Here is a 9,494-nt window from a genome sequence, read left to right on the forward strand (position 1 = left end):
ATTCCTTCTAAATTATAAAAAATTATTTGTTTATATTCTGCAAAAATCTTGGATCTTGTGAAACCTTATATATTCTGTTTCTCTTTCTTAATATTCTGTCTAACCAATTAAGAAAATATTTATTTACCTTCATAAAATCTGTGAAATTTAACCTCATAAACCACATCTCTCTTTCTTCAATATTCCTTCTAACCAACCCAAAAAATATTTATTTATAGTCTGGAAAAATGAGTAAACTTCATATATTCGTTCTCTCTTTCCTTATTATTCCTTCAAAACAATTAAGAAAATACTTATTTACCTTCATAAAATCTGTGAAATTATATAACCTCATATACCCCATCTCTCTTTCTTTAATATTCCTTCTAACCAACCCAAAAAACATTTATTTACAGTCTGGAAAAATGTGTAAACTCCATATATTCGTTCTCCCTTTCTTAATATTCCCTCTAACCAAATAAAGAAAAAAATATTTATTTACCCTCTGATAAAACCTTGGAATTTACATAACTTCATATATTCCACTCCTCTTTGTTCCTGACTCAGTAGAGTGTCCAAATATTTTACCAGCCCAGATGAGTTAGTCTCTATGACACAAGAGACACACTCATACGTGCTCTTGCATAATCTGCGGAGTCCTTTTTAAATATTCTCTTTGTTCACGCCCTTAAAATCTCGACGAGGTTGGGTTGGGAGAGAGAGAGAGAGAGAGAGAGAGAGAGAGAGAGAGAGAGAGACAAAGAAAATAAATATATTCAGGGAGATAACTGCTCTCTCTACTGTGGTAACTCCAAAAAGTCCTTCCACTACCACTATTATTATTATTATTATTATTATTATTATTATTATTATTATTATTATTATTATTATCATCCCAACCCACTAAAACATTTAAAAAACTAACCTATTTCCCTTCACAAATTCACAGAAGGCTCCTAAGAGGCTCCGAGTGACAAGACCGGGAAGTACAGTACAGACCCACTAGGCTGGTCGGAAGCTCCATTTCTCGGAGCATTCCTCCAGGGGATCAAAGGTTAGTGAGTTCTCTTTGGAAGGTGAGTCTGGATCAATGAGAACGCGATGCTCCGAAGGCGAGGTAGGTATTGGGAGAATTAATTCTGATTTCTTTTGTTATTATTATTATTATTATTATTATTATTATTATTATTATTATTATTATTGGTTATTATTATTATTATTATTAATGTATTATTATTATTATTATTATTTGATTTTTTTTATATTCTTCATTTTACTACAAATACTGCTAATATAACCATATAATTGTTACAGCAATATCATTATTATTATTAGGCGTAGTCTACATTCATTATGTATGTATATATATATATGTGTTATATATATATATATAAATATATATATATATATATATATATATATAAATATAAATATATATATATATAAATATATAAGTATAAAGAGTCTGGTAATAGGAGCAATGGCTGAAGAATGATTAACATTTCGTAATTGATCATCTGAAGACAAAAAAAACATATATAAAAATTAAAAAGAAAATCTTAAAGATCAGAAATTTGATATCTGACTCCCTGAGGTCCCAGCCACGAACCAGTTCTCAGATAATTATTAATCAAACCTCCCCAATAACCTGGCCTTTGTTGGGTGTATAAATAGTTAATGATTGGTTGTTTTTTCCCCTCTTGCTTAGGAATCAATTATTATTAATGTTTTATATGGGGAGGGGGTTGTCTGGGGATTGTTGGGGGTGGGGGGAGGGTGGTTTGTCTAAACTGGACAGGCCAGTCCTTGCGTGCTTACTAAAGGTATCATTTGATACCACAAATTATTGTCAGTTTAAGAGGTCTGAATGTTATGGTATTGCAGCCATGTTTTTTTTTTTTTGCTGTTGTTGTGGAAGCGAGGTTATAGTTGTTCTTTCTTTGTTGTTGTTGTAGAAGTGTTTTTTGCTGTTTTTGTGAGAGGCGAAGTTTTAGTTGTTTTTCTTTTAATTTAAATGGTGTTGTTGTTGTAGAAGAGTTTTTTTTTATGTTGTTGTGAAGGCGAGGTGATAGTTGTTTTTTCTTATTTAAGCGGTGTTGTTGTCATAGAAGTGTTTTTTGCTGTTGTTTTGGAGGCGAGGCTATAGTTGTTTTTTCTTATTTAAGTGGTGTTGTTGTTATAGAAGTGTTTTTTGCTGATGTTGTGGAGGCGAAGTTATAGTTGTTTTTCTTCTCATTCAAATGGTGTTGTTGTTTTAGAAAATTTTTTTGCTTTTGTTTTGGAAGCGAGGTTATAGCTGTTTTCTTCTAATTTAAATAGTGTTGTTTTTGGTGTTGTTGTAGAAGTAGATTCTTCAGAAGTTGTTGTGTCTGTTCTGCTGTGGATTGTATTTTAAGGTTGTATTAATATATTTAGTTGTTTTTGTAAGGTTGCAGTTGTTCATCAGTTATTAAGTGTTGTTGCTCTTCTCGAAATTTAATTCACAATTAGAAATGTTGTTGCGACTAGACTAATTCCTGTTGTTTTTAATTTCAGAATATTTTTGTTCTAAAGTTAATGTTGTTTAGACAAGTTATGGCTGCTGTTGTAAACTTCTCAATTGTTGTTGTCCAATTGCGCGTTTGCTGCTGTTGTTTCGACTTGTTCAAATTGTCTATATTGTTGGTCAGAGAATTAATGCATGGAGCTCTTGAGCCCATGTTGTTTTTCCTTAGAATGAAACATCTTTTGTTTGTATAATCTTTGTTTTGCAAAGGATAGGTTTGAAACCTCTTTCGTCAAAGGGAAGTTTAGGCATTCGATGAGAGAGAGAGAGAGAGAGAGAGAGAGAGAGAGAGAGAGAGAGAGAGAGACAAAGGAACGATATGGTAATAACTGATATGTATGAGAGAGAGAGAGAGAGAGAGAGAGAGAGAGAGAGAGAGAGAGAGAGAGAGAGAGAGAGAGAGAGAGAGAGAGAGAGAGAGATACAAAGGGATGATATGGTAATAACTGATATGTATAAGAGAGAGAGAGAGAGAGAGAGAGAGAGAGAGAGAGAGAGAGAGAGAGAGAGAGAGAGAAGATAGAATACCGAATACGTATGGAGAAAGAACTGTGGCAATAAATTTTATGTACAAAAATAAAAAGAGAGAGAGAGAGAGAGAGAGAGAGAGAGAGAGAGAGAGAGAGAGAGAGAGAGAGAGTACCACATATGTGTAAAGAAAATATATATGGTAATAACAGTTATATATAAAAGAGAGAGAGAGAGAGAGAGAGAGAGAGAGAGAGAGAGAGAGAGAGAGAGAGAGAGAGAATACCGAATACGTATGGAGAAAGAACTGTGGCAATAAATTTTATGTACAAAAATAAAGAGAAGAGAGAGAGAGAGAGAGAGAGAGAGAGAGAGAGAGAGAGAGAGAGAGAGAGAGAGAGAGAATACCACATATGTGTAAAGAAAATATATATGGTAATGACAGTTATATATAAAAGAGAGAGAGAGAGAGAGAGAGAGAGAGAGAGAGAGAGAGAGAGAGAGAGAGGTTCCTTGCACTCTTTCATATGTAGGAAATCAAAAATTCTTCGCATCCAATTTCGCTTTTCAATATTAGGCCTAACGTACACGTGGCTTTCTGATCTTTTTTGTGACAGAGAGAGAGAGAGAGAGAGAGAGAGAGAGAAGATAATTGCAGATATTCTACGTACAGTAATGCCATCAAACATTCCTTGGAATAATTCATTTTTCAGATCAAAGGGGTTTCAGAGAGAGAGAGAGAGAGAGAGAGAGAGAGAGAGAGAGAGAGAGAGAGAGAGCAAAACCAGATCTCTTTCTGTATCTCTTTCTCTGGCCGGAATTATAGCAGTAGGTTGGCTTCAAATTGCTCCCTGAAATTGCTACCCCCAATTGAAGGCTGCTCTCTCTCTCTCTCTCTCTCTCTCTCTCTCTCTCTCTCTCTCTCTCTCTCTCTCTCTCTCTCTCGGAAATGGAGGCGGATTTGAGGCTTCTAGATTAATTTAACAAGAGGTATTGAGTAGATGAGTGGTTCTCATCTCTCTCTCTCTCTCTCTTTCTCTCTCCGTCTCTGCCTCTCTTTCTCTTTCTTGCTCTGTCTGTCTGTCTGTCTGTCTGTCTGTCTCTCTCTCTCTCTCTCTCTCTCTCTCTCTCTCTCTCTCTATGTATATATATATATATATATATATATATATATATATATATATATATATATATATATATATATATATATATATATATATCTATCTATCTATCTATCTATCTATCTATCTATATAGAGAGAGAGAGAGAGAGAGAGAGAGAGAGAGAGAGAGAGAGAGAGAGAGAGACCTGTAATCACCTGAGCGGCAAGTCCCACCAGCCGGGGCGTTGCCCGTCTCAGTGAATAAAAGAAAGTCCTGACAGTCCTACTCAAGTCCTATAAAGTCTTGTAAAGTCCTATAAACTCTTACTAAAGTCCTGGTAAAGCCCGGCTAAAGTGTTAATAGAGTCCTATAAAGTCCTGTAAAGTCCTGTAAAGTCCTGCTAAAGTCCCACTAAAGTCTCAATAAAGTCCCACTAAATCCAACAAAAGCCCTAGAAAGTCCAGTAAAGTCCTACTAAAGTCCTATAAAGTCCCACTAAAGTCCTATAAAGTCCTACTAAAGTCACACTAAAGCCCTTTAAAGTCCCACTAAAGTCACACTTAAGTCCCACAAAAAGTTCTAGAAAGTCCTATAAAGTCCTATAAAGTCCACTAAAGTCCAACTAAAGTCCTAGAAAGTCCCACTAAAGTTCTATAATTTCCCACTAAAGTCCCATTGAAGTCCTATAAAGTCCCACAAAAATCCTATAAAGTCCCAATAAAGTCCCGATAAAGTCCTACTAAAGTCCCAGTAAAGCCCCACTAAAGTCCCATAAAGTCCCACGAAAGTCCCTAACGAAGTTGCCCGGGCGACTGGTTCTGTAGATGGCTCAAATAGTTAAGAGTGAATTACCTTTGTGGACATTTTACTCCTAAGTAGGTACAGGCGAGATAAGGTGTAGGAGTTTAGGAAGTGGTTTGTCCTCTCTCTCTCTCTCTCTCTCTCTCTCTCTCTCTCTCTCTCTTTATTTGCGTTTGTCTGTCTGTCTGTCATTAAAAGACTGAAGAAAACCCGCTTTTGTGACTCGCGAAATTATCATAATATCATGAGGAAGGGTACACGCCCTCTCGACGTTGCACCGTCTTAGCTCGACGCCCTTTTTTTGGGGGGTGGGTGGGGTGGGCGGTACCCTGTACCCTGTACCCTGCGTGCCCGTCGCCAAGTGTCGTCTGAGAGGATGGACCTTCCTTCTCTCTCTCTCTCTCTCTCTCTCTCTCTCTCTCTCTCTCTTCTCTTCTCGTGTTAATTGGGTGTTGCAAATGTGTTGCCAGGTATTGATAAGTGCTCGATAAAGTTGCAAATGAGTCGATCAGAGAATTATTAAGGAGATGGTGCTGGCTTGAGAGAGAGAGAGAGAGAGAGAGCGCGAGAGAGAGGGGGGGAAGAATGAGAAATAGTAGTGGATACGTAGGAAGTGTATGGTAATAACTGGTATTTTTGAGAGAGAGAGAGAGAGAGAGAGAGAGAGAGAGAGAGAGAGAGAGAGAGAGAGAGAGAGAGAATACCGAATACGTATAGAGAAAAAGTGTGGCAATAAATTTTATGTACAAAAATAGAGAGAGAGAGAGAGAGAGAGTAGTGGATACAAAGAAATATGGTAATAATTGATATGTATGAGAGAGAGAGAGAGAGAGAGAGAGAGAGAGAGAGAGAGAGAGAGAGAGAGAGAGAGAATACCACATATGTATAAAGAAAATATATATGGTAATAACAGTTATGCGCAAGAGAGAGAGAGAGAGAGAGAGAGAGAGAGAGATTTATAAGGTCCAATATAGACACACGGTTTAATGTCCTGGTTATGAAGACTGTGCTGAAGAATCGAGAGAGAGAGAGAGAGAGAGAGAGAGAGAGAGAGAGAGAGAGAGAGAGAGAGAGAGATTATAAGGTCTTAAGAAGACGCGTGGTTAATTTCCTTCAGCCATTAATAGATAGTGAAATAAAACTGTATATTAACAAAATCCTCTTATGTCAAAGAAAATACATTTTTCAGCTTTCTGTACAAGAAAACTATTGAGCCGGCTTGGTCTTTCCGCCCGCAGTTTTTTCTGTCCGCACCTTTTTCTGTCCGCACTTTTTTCTGTCCGTACTTTTTTCTGTCCGCACTTTTTCTGTCCGCACTTTTTCTGTCCGTACTTTTTTTCTGTCCGCACTTTTTCTGTCCGCACTTTTTCTGTCCGTACTTTTTTCTGTCCGCACTTTTTCTGTCCGCACTTTTTTCTGTCCGCACTTTTTTCTGTCCGCACTTTTTCTGTCCGCACTTTTTCTGTCCGCACTTTTTTCTGTCCATACTTTTTTTCTGTCTGCACTTTTTCTGCCCGAATTTTTCTGTCCGCACTTTTTCTGTCAGCAATTTTTTCTGTCCGCAATTTTTCTGTCCGCACTTTTTTTCTGTCCGTACTTTTTCTGTACGTGCTTTTTTCTGTCCGTACCTTTTCTGTCCGTAATTTTTTCTGTCCGCACTTTTTCTGTCCGCACTTTATTCTGTCCGCACTTTTTTCTGTCCGTACTTTTTCTGTCCGCACTTTTTTTTGTCCGTACTTTTTCTGTCCACACTTTTTCTGTCCGTACTTTATTCTGTCTGCACTTTTTCTGTCCGCACTTTTCCTGTCCATCCTCAAACCTTAAAAACTACTGAGGTTAGAGGGCTGCAAATTGGTATGTTGATCATCCACCCTCCAGTCATCAAACATACCAAATTGCAGCCCCCTAACCTCAGTAGCTTTTATTTCATTTAATGTTAAAGTTAGCCATGATCGTGCGTCTGGCAGCGATACAGGCCAGGCCATCACCGTGCCGTTGTTAAAGTTTCATGGGCCACGGCTCATACAGCATTATACCGAGACCACCGAAAGATAGATCTATTTTCGGTGGCCTTGATCATACGCTGTAGCGGCTGTACAGAAAACTCGATTGCGCCGAAGAATCTTGGGCGCAATATTATTGATACAATTAATACATTATTGTAAAATGATTTATTCAGAGCCGCCTGTATTAAAAAGGAACAAAAATATTAAAGAAATTAGATAATATTTTTGATATTACAATTATTACACTGGTCTCGATTCTTTTTGTTATTGTTCAAAATTATGACTTATCAATATTATAATGAGTCTAATAATATTATTAATCTTTTAGAATAATCATTAGCTTTTGATTTTTGTTTTTACGGTTTTTGAGAGGTTTCACTAAATTGGCTTTTGAATATTATTATGAAATATATTTTAGGTAATTGTATAATAGAGTCTCTCTCTCTCTCTCTCTCTCTCTCTCTCTCTCTCTCTGTATATATATAATATATATTTCTATACATACATACATACATTCAGATTCACGCTAAACATAAGTGCTTGTACACACACGCCCCTCTCTCTCTCTCTCTCTTACACACACACACACACACACACACACACACACACACACACACACACACACACACACACACACACAAAAGCCCATCCAATTCCAAATCTATCACAGACCCACGCAGGAACATCCATCTCAGCCTCTCATCCGTGAAGAAAGATATTTTCGCGGACCACTTTTTTTTTTTTTTTTTTTAAGGCCCCAGGATCATTTGTATATCACACCCATCCACCAGATGCTTATCTCCTTGATAGACGATCCTTGGGCAGGATTCTTCTCCTCCTCCTCCTCCTCCTCCTCCTGCTGGTGCTGGATGGATGGCGCCCCTTGGATAAGGGAATTCATCTCCTTCTGTCGTAGATTCTGAAGACGTGTTCTTTTGTCTTGTGGTTTTCAAAGTTTGTCGTTCTTATTTGGTTCAAGAGGTTGGTAGTGTCTTTTTTGAGTTAGAAAGCTTGGCGGTTTTTTTGGGGCTCATCAACTTGAAGCTTGACACTTTTTTCCCCCATTAGCTTAACACTTTTTGGGTCCATCAGCTTGGAAGTTTTTGGACCCTCAGCCTGATGCTTATCTGGTTCAACAGCTTGGCAGTTTTTTGGTCCACCAGCTTGACAGTTTTCTGGTTCAACAGCTTGGTAGGTTTTTGGTCCATCAGCTTGGCAGTTTTTTGGTCCACCAGCTTGGCAGTTTGCTGGTTCAACAGTCTGGCAGGTTTTTGGTCCATCAGCCTGGCAGTTTTTGGTCCATCAGCTTGACAGTTTGCTGGTTCAACAGTCTGGCAGGTTTTTGGTCCATCAGCTTTATACTTTTGGCAATGGCTTGATTTTTTCCGAACAGCTTGACAGTTTTCTGGGTTCATCAGCTTAGCAGTTTTCGGGCCCATCAGCTTGATAGTTTTTGGGTCCACCAGCTTGACACTTTTTGGGTGTACCAGCTTGGCAGTTTTTGGTCCATTAGCTTGACAATTTCTGGGTCTATCAGCTTGACACGTTTTTGTTTGCCAGAATACATACTGTAGTTGTTTTAATCTTTAAGCTCCTGCATAATTTAAGCAATTCTTTGAGAACTTACTGAATAATGTGGGCACCTAGTTATCCGTCAATGCTTACGCATGCAAGAAACCTCACTTGCTAAGTTACAACCAAATCCCATTTGCTAATCTTCGATAAAGTCTATTTACTAGGCAGTAATCAAGATCCATTATGCATTCTTCTCTACTAAGCACCAATGAAATTCATTTAACTAAATTAAGCTACGGCCAAACCACTCACTATTGCCCTCTGAGGAATGTGTTTATTCAAGTTATTCAGGTATTTAAATATTTATCGATTTCTTTTTTAAGCAGCCCAGATCAGGTATCTTCGTATCTCCTCCACCTGCAGTTCTCCTCTTCTGTTAATCTACCCTGCCGTATTTACTTTGCCAGTTCATCAGAGACTTTTGCCTTTGATTAATGGATCTTATGTCAGGATCCAAAACTTGATCCGGCCACAGACCTGTATCTGGGTCGTATACATTGCCCAGAATGACAGGAGACATTTCTCAGGGTTTTTGGAAGTCGGGATTCTGTTCGTTAATGGTGGGGGATCGTGTATCTTGAGATTGGGATGGGGAACTATTCATTATTCTTATTGTTTACCACTGCCACAACTAGTAGTGGAAGTATTGCTATTATTATTCCAACTGGTGTCTTCATTCTATTCAAACACAAACACACATGCATAAAAGCACAGAACAAGACTAAGTGAGACGAGACAAAAGTAACAAAGTCTAGAATTTGAGTCAAAACGAACCTCAGTTTCATAATATCTCAAGGGATTGCAAGGAATTCATTAGGTCACAGGTGTGTCGTCATCACCTTGACATCTGTTGTGACACTTGTAACTTGTGGCATCTTGATGAGTATATAGAACAAGACTAAGGGAGACGTGCCAAGAGTAATGAAATCTAGAGTTTGAGTCAAAATGAATTTCGATTTCAAAATATGTCTGGAGACTGCAATAATTGTCTTAGGCCACCGGTGTGTCTTCATCACC

At 37.9% G+C, this 9,494-nt stretch overlaps 1 protein-coding gene across 7 annotated transcripts in view; it reads left to right on the forward strand.

Annotated features, from left to right (window-relative positions):
- The window catches only part of LOC136852716 (cuticle protein AM/CP1114-like), a 49,944-nt gene that overhangs the window by 3,314 nt on the left and 37,136 nt on the right, over window positions 1–9,494 (forward strand). For all 7 annotated transcript variants that reach the window (XR_010857215.1, XR_010857217.1, XR_010857218.1 and 4 more), the window contains exon 2: window positions 929–1,033. The gene's annotated coding sequence lies outside the window, so the exon portion shown is untranslated. The remainder of the gene's footprint in view (window positions 1–928; window positions 1,034–9,494) is intronic.

Source organism: Macrobrachium rosenbergii, chromosome 26 (assembly GCF_040412425.1).
Source record: "Macrobrachium rosenbergii isolate ZJJX-2024 chromosome 26, ASM4041242v1, whole genome shotgun sequence".
Classification (NCBI taxonomy): domain Eukaryota; kingdom Metazoa; phylum Arthropoda; class Malacostraca; order Decapoda; family Palaemonidae; genus Macrobrachium; species Macrobrachium rosenbergii.